Genomic DNA, 17524 nt, shown 5'->3' on the forward strand with positions numbered 1-17524 from the left:
TTGTTTGTGGTAGATACAAGGGTCAGCGTCGTTTCTAGTGAATCCTGATTTTTTAAGGAATTCGTCCATCTTTTCGTCCCAGCATCGGGCAGATTGTTTTAAACCGTAAATGCTTTTTTGCAACTTGCATGCCATATTCGGATTGTCCCTTTTAATGAATCCTTCAGGTTGTTTCATGAGGATGTCTTCCTCTAGATCTTCATTTAAGAACGCTGTCTTGACGTCCATTTGATGCAGTTCTAAGTCAAGTTCGTTTGTAATTGCAAGTACGGAGCGAATTGAATTGTATTTTGCGACAGGAACGAATACGTCGTTGTAATCTATTCCGGATTTTTGCGAATATCCTTGTGCTACAAGACGAGCTTTGCATCTTTGAATTTTTCCATCAGCTCCTATCTTATGTTTGAAAACCCACTTACTTCCTACTAGGTTTTTGTCCGGTGGCATTTCAACCAATTTCCAAGTTTCGTTTTCGATCAATGAATCGTACTCATTTTGGATAGCGTCCTTCCAAAGTTCAGCATTCGGGCTGGACAATGCCTTCTCAATGGTGGTTGGTTCCTCTTCGTCAACTATGGCGATCGATGCAGCATCCATAAGATTCCACCATTCACCAGTCAGGACGTTTAGCCTCTCAGGCGGTCTCCTTGAGCGTACAGGTCTAGCATTTGGGCGATTTTCCGGGTTGTCTTCAGGTTCGTCTGGTTCGGTCGATTCAGGAAAGAATTCAAAGTTTGAATTAGTACCGTCAAACTTTTCGATATCGAAATCCATTTCCACAGAGGTTACGTCTCGGCTTCGGAACATATTTCTGGTTTGTGGGTCGTAAAACTTGAATCCATTTTCGTTTGATGGGTAACCGACAAATATACATGAAATCGATTTCTTGTCGAACTTTCCTTTGCGTTTGGTATCTGGAACGTGTACGTAGGACTTACATCCGAAAACTTTCAAATTACTCACATCCGGTTTCTTTCGGTGCCATATTTCATAGGTGTGGTCTCCTTCAGAAATGCTGTTGAACTACGATTTCGGACGTAACAAGCAGTCGAAATAGCCTCAGCCCAAAATTTAATCCGTTTCTGAGCGTGATGCAACATCGACCGTGTAGTTTCTAAAAGAGTTCGATTCATACGTTCAGCATCTCCGTTCTGTTGAGGAGAATACTGTGTAGTCGGTTCACGCGAGATTCCACGGTCGGTGCAAAAACTTGCGAATTCGGTCGACGTATATTCACCACCGTTATCAGAACGTAAACGTTGGATAGTTTGGTTATCTACGTTGTTTAACTTTCAGTCCCGTTCGATTCTCAACAACTTTTACAAATTCGGTAAATTTAGCCAACACTTCTGATTTATGCTTCATCATATAAACGGTCGTATATCTGGAGTAATCGTCGATAAACGTAACGAAATACCTGGAAACTCCCACTGAAGGTACATCCATGGGACCACAAACGTCACTGCGAATCAATTCAAGTAATCCCTTTGTGGTGTTCATCGATTTCTTCGGGAACGGTTGTCGATGTTGCTTCCCCATCGCGCAACCTTCATAGTTTCGATTGACTGTCTCCTTCAAGTCGAAATTAAGGCCGTTGACCATTTCCTTCTTGTTCAGTAATTTTAAGTTGTCGTAGCCGAGATGACAATATCGTTGGTGCCATAAATCGATTTCGTCCATTGCGTTTCCAATATAGCAAGTCTGATCAGAATTTATCGTGTCCAGTTTATAAAGTTCACCGTGTTTCTTTCCGACGCTATAACGTTTTCCTTCGATGGATATTCCGCGAGAGTCTCCCTGGAAATCAACGATATATCCTTTTTCGGTAACAGCCGGTAGGGAAAAAAGCTTGTTTTGGATTTGGATCTTTTAAAACAATTTTAACTTTCTCAGTCGTATCCTTAACTGTCAAATGTACATCGCCTTTTCCATAAGAGTATAAAATACTCTCATCAGCAAGTCTCACTGTTATAGGTTCTTTAAAAGCAACATAATTTTCGATACTTTTTGGGGCGTCATATGTTGGGTAGCGCCAGAGTCTATCCACCAATTTTCGTCTTCGATTCGATTCGATGATTTTAAAGCGAGTTCAGAATTTGCTTGTACATCAGATACGGCTTCATCTTTTGCAAGTTTGGCTTGACCTTCTTTCCTTTTAAGATCATTTTTCTTCTTGTAACATTCTCGCGCAAAGAGTCCAGTCTTTTTGCAATAGTGACATTTCAAAGTCTTTTTGTCTAGCTTTGAGATCAGAGCTTCAGGTGATGTTTCTCCGGCTTCTTCTCGCTTTCGTGGATTAAACGGTCGTGAACGTAATCCCATGTCAAGTTATCATCCGCGATTGTCTCTAAAGCGGTAATTAGATAATTGTAGTCATCCGGTAAACTGCTGATCAAACGGATCACAAGATCTTTCTCGGCAATTGCAACGTCGATGGCTTCCAAATGCTCCCCTAACGTTTTATGATTTGGTTAATGTGTTCGGTCATGTCTTGTCCTTTCTCCATTCGTGCGGAGTATAATTTCCAGCGGTAATAAATCTTTTTCGAAAGAGTCTTTTGCTGAAAATGTTTCTCAAGATTTTCCCATGCAGCTGTGGCGGTTGCGGCGGATCGAACATAAATTTGCAAGTTCGTTGCAATCCCGAGACAAATCGCAGCCAGAGCTTGGTTTTCTGGTTTTTTAAATTTTCGTTTGTCAGCCTCAGTCGCATCTTCATTCAAAGTTTCTGTACGGTTGACTATATCCCACAAGTCTTTTCCGATTAGGTACATTTTCATATTAAACTTCCATTACGCTAATACAGTATAAGTGAAAAATGCTTAAATGGTAGCAGTCTCGGTAGTAAAATTACAAGTTGGATAAGCTCAAATAAAATACAGCTGAATTTTTGTGACGAAGCTTGTAGCGTAAAACTCCCAGTGGCTGTTTATTATGGAGGAAACATTATCTCCAAACCAATGGCCACCCCGACCTTCGGAGGTTTAAGGTCTTCCCCCTTTTATGTACAAATTTTTTACTAACGAAATTATTTCATCTGCAAGTCTTTAACCGATAAATGTAAGAGATCATAAATTTAAATTATTATAAGTACAGTGCCGTAGCAACTGGGGGGGGCAAGGGGAGCTATGCCCCCCCCCCAATAATTTTTTCAAAAATGGTTATTTTGCAAAATGCAAAGTTTTTCTTTTTTTATTTGTCATAATTGTCACAATTGAGTGCATTTTCAAGCAATCTAGAGCTCAAATTTTCAAAATTTTCCCCCTCGGGCCAAACCATGGTTGCCCCTCGCGGTGTCACTAAACTTCAGCCCCCTCAATATGAAAATGCTTCCTACGGCACTGATAAGTATTATAATGGATTTTTACGAGGTATGAGCTTCATAGCTTCAAAATGTTATCAATCTATTTGTAATTTTCGTTTAAGGAATACCAAATTCATCAACTTGATAAAACACATCCACGATTTCATGTTTGATAAGTTGTCAGTGGTGAATGTTGATAAGATCCTCGATCTCCAATGACTTGCGTTTGTTTTGGTAATCGATCGTCTTTTAGGATATTCTGTTGTATTCCTTGGTGGTTGATCGTCTGAGCCATTGATTGATCATCTGTTTGAAGTCCAGGAAGAAGCACTCGTCCAATAGTTCCAATGTCATGAAAGTAAAGAAAGGTTGACCGGAGTATACAGGGGCTTGTGATTAAATACAGTACGAGAAAATCTGGAAATTTTGGAGAAGTTTGCTAAAGTATGTTAAAATGATTAGATTTTGAGTGGATGCAATAGCGAGGATGATTTAGAATTTTGAATTGTATTTAAAGACATACGAATCATAATTATCACTTAATGATGCGCATGCATAATTAATTTTACGTGCAAAATTGTCGAGAACCTGCTTTTCCAGCTTTTTTCAATCGCTGGAAACATCGTTTATGAATTTTTCTATACAAATGATGTGTTCTGAAATCTAGGAAAATGTTTTTGCCAAGATATACATGTAAGATATTGTTTTTTTTCTACGAAAAATGTGTTGTGAAATTTTCTAGGGCTATTAGGCAACAAGATAACATAAATTTTTCAGAACATATCAACATTTCTAGCTAAAACACTCTCAGAAAAAAAGGTCGCCTCGCCGTCTGCTTTCGTCAGTATGCATGTTTACTATTGATGAATTCCCCAGAAAGTGTAATTGAAGAAATGAGTTTCTTTCAAAATAAATATTCTACATGATTCCCAAATGTATAACAGTAATAACTAAACAACTATTAATTATTGTAATGTTACTTCGATGGAATCCAAAAAATAGACTGATCTTTTATGTTATGATTCTCTATTGCTAACTCTGTTTTTAGCGATGATGACATTTTTTAGTAGACGATGCTATCGTCCGTGTAATATTATGATATTATAATATTATGATACAGGGCCGGCGAATCGGTTTTAAAAGTGAGGGGGGCTAAATGATATAGTGACTAAGGAGGCCCCACCATGGTTGGGGCCGACGGGCGGGAAAATTTTTGAAATTATGGTACTCTACATTGGCCCAGAAGTGGTCTAAATTTAATTTTTGTGAAGTTATTGGAATGAAAAAATCAAAGAAGTTAGGCGTTTTTTTTATACTTATAATCACCAAAGAATATACTACTACATATATAATAACAAAATAAACCTATAAGTAAATAAAGCAGACTTTTACATGTTCAAAATTCACAAGTAAAAGTAGATTGAGAGTATGCTTTAACAGACAGTAAGCATACAGTATTAAAAATTAAAATTGTCCAAAGTAATTAAAGCGATGCTCTCGAGTCGACACAAACTCTCTACCAACTTCATCTAAATCAAGTTTATCCGTTAGATTTTTATGGATATGGAGCAAAGAAAGATTGTTAAACCGTTTTGGCTTCATTGTTGGACGTAGCCAGGTCTTTTTTTCTCTCGCCCTCTTTTTCTCTCGCCCTCTCTTTCTCTCTTTTTTTTTTTTTGCAAAAAAGTGGGGGGGGGGCTACAGCCCCCCTAGCCCCCCCGGTTTCGCCGGCCCTGTGATATAACATAGTTGTATATTATAAAACGTAATATGTTGCGCGGCGGAAAATAGAGTCTGTGTTTATTTAAGACATTGAGCCCCTTCGACTATTTTTCGCCCGCGCGGACAAAATTTCCGCCCGACTGCTTATTTGCGTGTTTCAGCTTATTCTTTATTTTTCGAATTCGTCTTAGACTATAGCATAGTCTATTTTTTTAGTTGTGTTTTCAACAACGCAAATAAAAAATCAACTTTGAACTTAATCCGAAATTGTCGTCATGATTACTTTTCTCTGCATTGATTGCGCGCCAAATAGAATTGCTATTTGCTGTCACAGGTCGGAATGCTGTGTGGAGCTGATTATTGAGTTAAAAATCATAATAATATGTATTACTACAGTTATATACGTTTCATAATAATTCGAAATGTTTTGAAATGTTTTGAAATGTACTCTTTCATTTTCTTGTTTCCCTTCCCTGGATACTTCATCAGTCAAAATCAACTGTTTTTTAAAAATCAATAATAACAAGTCTATACCGGGGAGATTGCAAATTTAAATATTTTGTTCATTCTTTTTTTATCGTTTAGAGGATGTGTTCTCTAACTTGAATTTTGAGCTATCATGCATTAAATTTGATAAAAGTAGTTCGACTTTTTTCCCATGTCGAAATTTAAAAAAATTATCAAACAAAATTATCAAACAGCAATCACGCTATAAATAAGACAAAATGACAAAAATACAATTTTATTGTTTTTTTTATCCTTGATTTTTCTTATCTATATTTTGCCAATAGTTTCTCCATCTTATTTGCACGTCAGGAACATTTGCAACATGAGCAAACTCAATGCAGGCCCAAATTCTTTGAGCAACTAGTCGAGGAATGGTGATTTTTTCAAATTAATCATTTTTCAAAAGTATTTTCACTTAGCACACACATAACATCAAGACCTCTCTTTAAGATTTCTGAATCTTTTTTTCAGCTTTCCCAAAAAAATTATGGAATAGATTGTTTTACCATATTTTTAAATTCCTTGATGAGGTTTGATGAACACGGTTGCATTTTTTGGTATTTTTAAAGAAGGTAAGTGTCAAGAGAAAAATTTGCTCCCTGTTTTTGATGATTTTTTGAAATTTCGACATAAAAAAGTCAGTTTTTTAAAAATAATTTTTGAACTACTTTTTCAAACCCAATGTATGATAGCTCAAAGTTCAAGTTAGAGCATCCTCTATCGACATCTAGTTCTGTTCAAAGCAAGTTCTTGCCATGTTTCTAACAAATCTCCAATTTTCAAGAGAGCTTTAATGTTATCTTTATATCAGAGTTTAGGTCTGCTGATTGGTCAGGAGACATCAGTTCTTTCTCAAGTTAACAACATTTTCACGTGTCAACAATCGTCCATCTTGACAACATGCCCAAGCCATCTTAGCTTACTTTTAGCAAGCAAAATCTCAACATCTTCGACGTTTGATCTTTTCAGCACGTCTTCGTTGCTGACAAAATCATCCCATTTGATTTTTAGGATGGTTCGTAGATGCCGTTGCTGAAATATACGAAGTTGACAGATTTTGTGAGTATATAGTGTCCAAGCCTAACTCCCATACAGTAGAATAGGTATGAGACATTGCTTGTATACACTCAATTTTGTGGATTTAGTAAGTTCATGGTTATTGAACACACCAGAGATTTGGGAAAAGAGGATAAGAAATGCGCTATTCGTCTATTTGAAGCTAGGCTGTAGAATCTTTTGTTTCTATTGAAATGTCTGCGGCCGATCGATTGTTTTTATTCTGGACCAATCAGAGCGCTTGATTCGTTATGCGCACAAGACTAGAAGTACAAACAAAAAATGGCAGCCGTGATTAATATCGAAAGTGAAATAATTTTTTTTTTAATCGCGGATTTTGATATTTTTTATAAGCACTTTTCACTTTGTTTGAACGCAGTGTTTCTCAAGCCTTCGTCGTTGTGCTTGAAGGGGAGAATTTCCCAGCTTTGACCAAAATATTTTCCTTATAGAATGATCGCATCAATTTATACATACTGTAGCTAAAAGAATTGAAATTCACATTATAAAACCAAAAATGATAAGCTTGTAAAACTAGGATAATTTTTGGTTATTTCTTGGACTAGAGTTTCTAAGAAACAATATCATGGAGGCCTCTTCAGCCGGGTAGTGATGTTGGGTATTAGAACAAATTGGAAACAGGACAAAAATAGAGCTCAAAAGAAAGAAAGAAAAAAGAAGCGATGATAATTCATGATATCAATGCTAGAAGATCACAAATATCATGAAATCTTTCTTTTATAAGAGCTTTATATGAACTCGAAACAATAAAGCATAAAATAATCCAAAAACATTTTTGAAAAAAATACAATAGTTATACAAAACAGCTCCATCTAGGGATTTCCCCTGATATAATGATATATCTATCTAGCAAATTGTTAATGATCTAGTCAAGACATTGAATGAAAAAGGGCAAACTGATGCTATACTTTTGGACTTCAGTAAAGCCTTCGACAAAGTTTGTCACCGCAAGTTACTTTTAAAGCTAAGCTTCTATGGAATCAAAAACAACTTGTTGACTTGGATAGAGGATTTTCTCAGTAACCGAACCCAAAAAGTACTCGTTAGAGGCGTAGAATCACCAGAGGGAAAAGTAACATCCGGAGTCCCACAAGGATCGGCACTGGGACCCCTGCTGTTTTTAGTATATATAAATGACATATCATTAGCAGTCACATCCTCAGAGATAAGTCTTTTTGCTGATGACGCTCTACTTTACAAATCCATCAAATCAATCAAAGATGCCAGAGATCTGCAAAATGACTTGAACCACCTTACCCAATGGGAAAAGGACTGGTCCATGGAGTTTAATGCTGACAAATGTAAAGTCCTGCGATTTACAAATAAACACAAAAAAACTGAAGAAACATATTCAATCCATGGCTACAATCTCGAATTGGTAAAATCAGCTAAATATCTAGGAGTGATCTTGGATAGCAAATTAACATTCAACAAACATATCACAACAACGTCTGCAAAGGCTCATAACTGTCGACATTTTTTGCAGCGAAATCTTCGAATGTGTGACAAGGAAGTTAAACTCCAATGCTACAAAACCTTTGTACGACCCATAATCGAATATGCATCAATAGTATGGGACCCAGTAGGAAATCTAAAACTCAATCGACACATAGAGTCTGTACAACGAAAATCAGCTAGATGGATTTCTAATCAATGGCAACGAGAAGCCTCTCCAACTAGTATGATTAAGAACCTTGACCTGCAAACATTGGAGCAGAGGCGTACAGGCAAGCGCTTAACATCTCTCTACCAGTTTCACCATGGAATCAAGTTCATGCCTCCTAATACCATTAAACCTCAGAGATGCAATGATCTTCGATTTCAGCCAATCCAAGGTGCAATTCAACGGTATACCTACTCCTTCTACCCATACACAATCAAAGAATGGAATATGCTTTCAGCTGGTCTGGTTAATGCTGAGTCGTTAGATATATTTAATGATAAATTAGTGGCCTTCCTCAAATAGATTATTTTCTTAAGTTTGCTTCAAATCTCAGTGTTAATTAATCTTGTCTTGTCTTATCAAGTTTTCAAAATTCTTTCAGTGATGCGTGAGGTCATATAACTTCTTCTGTAGTTTTTCTCCTCAATTCAACCTTGCAATCTAATTTATTTCAATTTATCTTATCTTTTGTTTTATAATATTAGTTAATAAAATGTTTTTACTCAGAATTGTTTTTATCCTTCACATATTTTTATCGTTCACATTTTTAGCCTTTTAGTTTGTTTTCAATGTCAATACAGCCATGTAGCTCTTTTTGGTAACCATTGAATTCCTCAGTAATCTAAGTTCTTTTTTCTGCAATATTCAATTACCTCTTAATCCAAAGTGGTTGCCTTTTTATTAAATTCTAGATTTTATTATATTTAGATAGATTTTATTTTATTACCATTTTATTTTACATTCAGGAAATTGTACGTATGTACCCTCTGAATTATTGAATAGAAATAGAAATAGAAATAGAAAGAAATAAAACAGTATAATAAAAGTGTATAATTTGAAATTTTTCTAAAAAAGATTAAACCCAAAAAGGTTTTTTTATGATTCACCTTCATTTATAACACCTGGGAAAATAAAGACGTATTGCATGAAAAAAATCAGTATCATTCATGACTTAACTAGAAATAGAATTGAGAAGACTATAAAAAAAGACCAAAACCTTACAACTGATTTTTAATTAGTACTGATTCAGATTGTATAACTTGAATCCTGGACTAGAAAATTATATTAATATGCCCCATATAGAGGACTAAATCCAATACATGTGTAACTCATTGCTAAAAATTAAATACATTTACATGTGAAAAAAATATTGGCAGAATAATCATTGTGCTCAGAAAAACTTGTTATATAACAAGTGAAAATATGTGTCCAAGTAGAATTGTAGAATTTAAAAAGAAGCACTTTTGGGGTCTTCTAGTCTGCTAGTTTGTTTACATTTGGTAAATTTGGCCCACGTGTTTCCTGGCTCTGATGACTTGTTTGGACCATATTTCCAGGGACAACATGGATACAAAACAAACATCCAAATAAATGCAGATTCGAAAAATATTCTCCAGACTGATCAAATTTACATAATATGTGTATGGTAATCCACTTTTTCCAGAGAACATTTTCCAAGTATATATCCAATTTCAAAGGATATGTAGGCGGTGCTCAACCAGGTTTAACTGTTCATATCCACGGTTGTCCAGAAAACATTTACAAAATATCAACATCCATTGCATATATTTATATATTACTCCATTCTATTCTGTTTTGTTCAAGCTAAATAATGCACGTAATATAGTTTCTGCAGTTTATTTCCTCTTTTAGCATACTTTTCCCTTATGCCTTAACGTGAAGGTCAAAATGCAAAAATGTTGAGCCATCCTGAGTCAATCTTTGCTTCATTGTACCAGTGCTTGGATGGCCAATACTTAACTTTCTGTGGGCTGGTTTTTCTGGGAAGTGCTGTTATAAACAGTATTTCATAGAGAAAATGACGATAACTAGCCTGAAAATATATAAAATGAAAATCTACTGTAAAACTAGGGGTTTTTTGTAAACAATCTGTATGAATTACCCTAACACAGACTGTAAAGTCCACCGATGAAATTATGTTTTGGCTGAAAAATTGCCAAAGCCTTGTGAGTCAATCCACTGACCGGCCAAAATCATGGCCCATCAATAGTCAGACTTTATATATCACATGTTGAAGTTATTTGAACTTTGCAATGTTTTTGTTGTCGAAGCTTGAAATTTCCAACCGAAAAGTCAATGCTTTCCCTAGATAAAGCTAAAAGTACCACAGAGGAAATCAAGTATACTTACTGAATCTCAATTCCATTACCATGGAGGAAGTTTTTCTAAGATTACACTATTTTTTTCATCTAAAAGTTGAAAAAATTAACAACATTATCAACCGATATTGCCCATCTTAAATCAAAATGCCGAGAAGTTCTAGAGAGTGCCATGGAAAACTAAGGCATAGGTGGTCACAATCAACCTTCCTACTACCCATAAAAATTATGTCTGCAACACAAAAAATTCATTCAGAGCAATACAAGCCAGAAAGAAATTGGTCCTAATTTTTCAAAATTTCAAGCATGCCTCATGTCCGCCATCTTTACTCCCAGAATATAGAAAGATTTTCCTCGATTTTCTCAGGGGAAACCCCCAGAAGATCAAAGTTTCACTCCCCAGTCTCTTTTTCACAAAGAACTCACTGGAAAGCTTTATTCAAGGACTTCTTTCTTGAACATTGGTTAACCTGTACGTAACGCCATTTTGTTTCGACCTTCCTTCTTGCTCAACTATTCTACAGCCTTGCTTCTTCAAAGGGTGCCGAATTCAAAGGGAAAGAATAGGAAAACAGCGAGCGGCAGCGGCGTTTCTTATCCTCTTTTCCCAAATCTCTGAACACACCCTGTTTCAAACGTCCATAAGCACAGGATGTTGCCTGAATGCGTGCCGTAATTTCTTCTCTCAGTGGGCAATCAGATGAAACGAAACTTCCAAGGTATTTGAAGCGGTTGCATTCTTTAACGGTGATTCGTTGACAAAAAGGTGATTTCAGGACCGATGCATATGGTTTCTGCATTTATGATAAGTCCGAAACGAATGGGGGTGAGGTTGTAGGATGTATAAAGCGTTTGCAATCCACGATCTGTATTGCTAGCGATGGCGATATCGTCGGCGTATTGAGTTTCACTTAGATACTAAAGGAAGACCTTGGATTTTGCTTTAAGTCTTATCAAGTCGAAAAATTTGCCATCAGTTCGGAATCTGATCAGTACTGAGTGTTTGTGTTCGATGTCTTTGAAGGCAATGCAAAATAGAATAGCAGACATTAGTAAGTATGTTTTGAATTCTTAATAAAACAATGTCTGCGATGACTTTTCCTACTGTACTCAATAGTGATATTCCACGGTAGTTACCACACTCAGTCCTATCGCCTTTTTTGAAGAGAATACATATGTTAAGGTTGATCAATTTTGCTGGAATGTTGTCATACTCCCAAAAGATATTGAAGATTTCCAATAGGTATTCCCAAAATGCTTCACCTCCAAAAACAATGATTTCCAGAAGGATCCCATCTGGACCAGGGCTTTTTCTTAATTTTGTGCTTTTCAGTGCCTTTATCAATTTCATCTCGAGTAATTAGTGCAATGAATGAATTGTCAGGTGTCATACTTTATTCAGAACGGATTCGTCAGTGTCCGATCTGAGTTTTAGTCATTCAGAGAAGTGCTCGACCCATCTTCTTTTGATTTGAGTTGCGGTAACCCGAAGCGTGCCGTCCTTGGAGTGTATCTGATTAGTAGACTTGGATTTAGGACTGTATACCTCACGTAAAGTCGCATAAAATTTCCTAATGTTGTTTTCGAGATGAAACCTCTCCATCTGATTACCTTTTTTCAACAAACCAGTCATTTTTCATCTGACGAATACGCTTCTAAAGCTCGTTTCTATTAAGATGTCTGTTTCTTAGAAGAGAATGAATCTGCATATCATTATCATTAAACCAAGGAATTTGAAATAAGAAGGAACTCCATCGAATTACATATGCGTGCTTATAGAATTAATTTATGCCATAAATTTTCGGGAAAAAACAGCAAAGATGGTAGCAAAAACATAAACATATAACAAAATCTAAAAAACTCAAAACAAGCTGCAGTACAGTATAATGGTATAATGGAACTTTTGTACAAAAAAAAAGAACAAGGGTTGGAGACTGTTAATTTGTTCAAAAATTTTTACATTAAATTTATCGTGATTTTAAGGTGGCAGAAAAACTCTGAGATCTGAGGATTTGGTCCGAAACTGTGAGCCTCAAAAGAAGTTTAGATTTAATTATATAAGATAAATTAACAAGAGATTACTGTAAAGATTTTGTGAGCTGATTCCTGAATTTTTACGTCTTTAAATTGGGAATATGGAAGATTTCTATTGCCAAAAACTGATAGAGTTTGATATCTCTGATAATACTTGGTTTTTTCTTGCAACTATGTTGAGTACCAGAGTTTGTTTGGCAATTGTTTGCTTCAATTTATCTAAAAATTATCAAGACAAGGTGAAGCGTGATGCTACAGATCAAATATGTGTTTAGACTGGACTCGCCAACCTTTATGATAGACGTTAGGTGATCAGGATGGTCCATTGAATAACTAATCACTACAGCATAAATTACAGCTGTTGCCTTAAGATGAAATAATTTATCCTGTTTTGACTGAGGACAACTCGTGTATATAGGCGGGGGGGGGGGTTTGTAGGGGTTCGAAATACCGTTTTCCCGTCAAAACTTTTGCTGAATCCCGGAATCCCGAAAATTGAAAAAATAATAACACCGTCACACCGGCTTGTACAGGGCAAAAATGTACCTAAATACCGTCACCGTCTGATTTTAAAATACCGTTTTCCCGTCTCTTTTTTCGTCAAATCCCGTAATACCGTACTAAAAAAGGGCCAATCCCGTCACACCGTAAAAGTACAAACCCCCCTTATATATGCTGAAGTAATTTCCCTTATTCAATAGAGCTTAGCGTTAGCCTAAAGGTCTATCATAAGGGTACAGTCTGTTTACTGAAAATCTATTTTGATGCAAAAGACAAATCAACCTATAAGTGTATTTTACAAAGAGGCTTACAAATTTTGTGTCTTGACACTTAATTGTGTTGTTAATTCTAGTAACAGAAAGAAATAATTTTCAAAATATTCTTGATACTAGGTTTAATCTTTTTTCACTTAATCGTCAGCCATGCAAAATCACCCGAATCTGATTGGTTTAGAGGAGTGCGATTAATCGTTAATTGCACTATTACCACTTTTTGCACTCTTTGGCGAGGGGACACTTTTGTCCCCTTATTCTTTTCTCTCCCAAGTCCTGTGTCAGAGACTTTTTTTACTATATAATAAAAAACAAAGACATTTTTTTCTTCAATATAAAAAAGAACAAAGACATTTTACGTTACAATAGCTTCTTTTAATTGAAAACAAAGAAAAATTACATTGCAATGTTTTCTTTTTAAACAAAAGAAAAAAAGGAGGTTTTCGAATGTATTTACTGACGATTACCTCGGAATCGTATGTTTTGTCGTGCAATTAAAGATTAATCACTCGTAACAAAGGAGAAAATACCGTAATTACTTTTAATTACTAGTACTTATCATCCTATATTATATTTTACGAAAGGATATGATGTTGGTAATTGTTCTAATTATATGGTTCATTACATTTAGCTTAGATTTGTAAAGGACGAGCGGGGCGATAAATCCGTAATAGCCCCACTTTTTTGTAATCGCCCTGATGTAAACAAAAATTTCTATTGGTTGAAAGAAAAGTATTGTACGATATTTCGATTGGTTAACAAAATATCGTACGAAATTTTTAAGCCAATCAAAATAAGAGTGTCAGTCGAATGTTTTTTTATAGTTTCGAATGTTTTTATAAGTTTCGAAAAGAATAGTGATTGAGTGTTCTTCAATTATTTTTTTGACCATATAATTAATGCGGAATAACATGGTATTCTCGGGTGATTTTGTTTCATTGAAACACTATTACACTCACTACGTTCGGGCTATTTTGAGATGTTTTCAATGAAACTCGGGGTTATTAATCCCAAATCACCCTCTAAACCATGTTATTACTAGTACATAAAAATTCTTTCTGGTGCTATAAAAGGCCTTTTGGAAAAAAATCAGGCAGGTTATTTTGGAATATTTTTGAATCAAATTATTTCTACAATAGGAGAGAACTTAGCATATCAAGCACATGCATATGTCAACAAGCTTTTTTCTGATCTTTGAATTATGTAAAGATTTTCACTGTTTCATTCAGAAAAATCTCTCTACTTCTCCAATTCTTAGAATTCCAGGAAATGATAACACACTATAAACTAAAAGAGCCCATATATTACGGATGAATAAATCACTCTGATCAAGAACAAGTTTAATAGCAATATTTTTCGCAGGAACTGATTTTTGCAGAACTAATTTTTGCGTTTTTGGGTTGTCTACTCTTGTGTTTAATTGTAGGAGTGGGTGGAATAAGCAGGAGAGTTGGTACTTTGGGAGAAAACCATAAAATGGGGAGGTCAATATTAAGTGATTTTGGGGTGATTTTCCCAAAAAACCCTAGGAGAATGAAGGTTTTGGCTTGTATGGAATTATCGGACAAAGGTGTTCGTAACAAATGATTGATTGATATTGAAAGTATGTTCAAACTGAAAAATAAAATTGGTACAAATTGATCTAAGTTGATAAATTACAAATTTGATTGAAATGTACTTTAGAAAAATTGAGTTGACAAAGCCTTGATATAAAAAATAAAGTATAGAAAATATTAGCTTACCAGCTTGCCAAATGTGAAGTGATGTGTAAAAATAATTCCAAATGTTCAAAGGTAAATGTTCAAATGAATGTAGAAAACTTGATTCAAATTTGTTCACTGATTTCTTGAAAACATTTTTTCATCTCTTCATACCACACTCATGCCTTATGATATGTGATTGAATGAGAATGAAAAAAGCTGAAAAGTGAGATCTGATATGCGAGCTCTGGAATGCTCACGGGAGACATTAATTGATAAACATAAAAAACTAATTGACAAGTGACGTCATAATGACCTATGCGTATAATAGATTTTTTTAATTGCTTTTCTTATAAATAAAATGATATCTTTTGCACGTTCGTGCTACATTCCCCCAACGTGGAAAAGTGAAATGTGAATCCATCCAGATACAGTTCAGTTCGTAAATGTCCATTTCATCAACATGATGAATGACAACTAAATCTCTGACACATCTGGTAGTTTTACGTTTTGCAGCTTCATTTGAATTGACATACTCAACATCAACTTTACGAATTTTACCATCTTTACTAACATGAACAGTTCGTATTCTTCCAAGGTGATATGTCTTGGCAATGGAAGAGGCCCCATCAGCGGCTAATCACGCATCACGCCTCAAATTTTTGCCTTATCACGCATCACGCCAAAATCTTGATCACGCCATCACGCAAACTGCTGGGGGGTGCCTCATGGAAGAATCGTTCTTAAGAAAAAGGACAATATAACCTTTTTCAAGTGCTTGTCGTTCTTAAACCACTTTAGTTGTGAAATAAACTAAACCAATTTTCAAACCACGTGTTGAAGATGTCGATATTCGTTTAGATGATCTTTTTGAATGTTGATGGAACGTTGACTGGACCGATGGGACCTCTCTCGTTGTTACGTCCAAGAAGAAGTCTGTTGGGTGTAATAAGGTCCATGCTCTCGAAAGATGTGATGGAACCAAGTGCGAGAGGCATGTTGTTGAGACTGTTCGAAAGCTCTGATGCCACTGTTTCTCATTGAAGGATTGATAGTCGTGATTGAGAAATCGTCCTCTCGATCGATCTTGAAATCTCCTTGATTTTGCGTTCAACCTTTCCTTGGTAGTTGTGTGCACCAACTGGACTAACGTCGAATTCAATGGAGTAGTTGCGATGAAGTCTGGCTCGTAAGTCGTGGAAGTCGATTTTGACGTCTTCACATCCTTTGATGAGTTGGCTACCAGAGTCAATGAAGAGCTTCTGAGGATAACCATGGTGAGATGCAAATCGTACGAACGCTTGGATGATCTTAATTGATGTAGCTGAAGTGGTCATGCAGCAGAAGACCGTCAACTAAAGCTTGATTGTTGATCGTCTGTGGTGATTGCAGTAAGTTTTTACAGGCCCTGCAAGATCAATCTGAGAATAATAAAATGCAGGGGCAATTGTTAATTGAGGAGACGAGAGCTTGCCCATTTCAATGCTCACAGTCTTCTTCTCGATGTACCGACATCGAGTACAGTTTCGTTTGAAACGTCCTTCAAAAACGTAAGCTCTCTTAAGGACAAAACGTAGAAATGATTCGTTACCACTGTGTTCCACTGTTTCGTCATAACAGTGAACCTCGTTGATGATGCTGTATGCTAAAGGCGAGTGTTTGTCGACGAGTGGAACGAAGAAGCTTGTTGATTGCAAGTCGTGCATTGATGATGCCATTGGAGTGACGATGTTGATGGCTTCTGTTGGTAGAAACCGTCCTGAGTAGTAGAGGATGCCACTGACTTCTTGGCTGATTTTGTTGTAGACAGATGGCTTGTTGAAATGTTTGACCTCCATCGTTGCTTTGCGAAAGAAATAATCTTCCGCTTGCTTGATGTCGTCTTTGGATGGACCATTGCTTGATTGATCGAACTTTGCTGCGGCTGATCTCGTTTTTTTCCTTCTTACTTCCGATGGAACAACAAAGTTGACGTTGCATGTAACATCAAGAGGTGCCTTTAAGTCTATTGACTTTAATGCCTGTGTTTCTTTGTGAAACTCATGAAAATCTTTAGAGGTAAGAGTAATTTCGCTTACCTTTTTAACAGGAAACTTGGATTCATCTTGGTACATCGAGTTTTGGCCGACGAACCATTCTGAGTTTGGCTGGACCTCTAATAATTGGACAGCTCTCCTTATTGCTAAGTCAGCCATCATTTGATTGGAGTCGATGAATCGCCATTCTTCGATGTTTGTGAGTCGATGGACTTCGATTACTCTGTTTCGACCCCACTGCTTGAGTTGAAGCTCAGTGTTTGATATCCAATGAAGCACGATGGTGTTGTCTGTGATTTTCAAGCATCCCTTGCCCGGGGGGGGGGTACTTAGGCAAAAATAGGTGCTGGGTATGTGCGGACGGTAAGGGTCGGGTTTTCCAACTTTCAAAGTCTCTCTAAGGGTTACAAAAATTAGGAAATTTCAAAGTAGTCTCTCTAAGGGTGGGAAAAATCACGATTTTTAGAAAAAAAATTTGATTTTGAGAGAAAAAATTACAAAAAAGTCTCACTAAGGGTAGGAGTACGTTTATCAATGCTGCAAACATCTCTGCTCGAGGTTGTGTTGATGGTTGAGGAACGAGTTTTGA

The 17524-nt window shown here is 36.2% G+C and overlaps 1 protein-coding gene across 2 annotated transcripts in view; it reads right to left on the reverse strand.

The window, feature by feature from the left end:
* LOC136798636 (protein dispatched homolog 1-like) overlaps positions 1–17524 on the reverse strand; it is a 249251-nt gene that overhangs the window by 49163 nt on the left and 182564 nt on the right. The window lies entirely within an intron of this gene.

Source organism: Clytia hemisphaerica, unplaced genomic scaffold (assembly GCF_902728285.1).
Source record: "Clytia hemisphaerica strain Z4C2 unplaced genomic scaffold, Clytia hemisphaerica genome assembly, whole genome shotgun sequence".
Classification (NCBI taxonomy): domain Eukaryota; kingdom Metazoa; phylum Cnidaria; class Hydrozoa; order Leptothecata; family Clytiidae; genus Clytia; species Clytia hemisphaerica.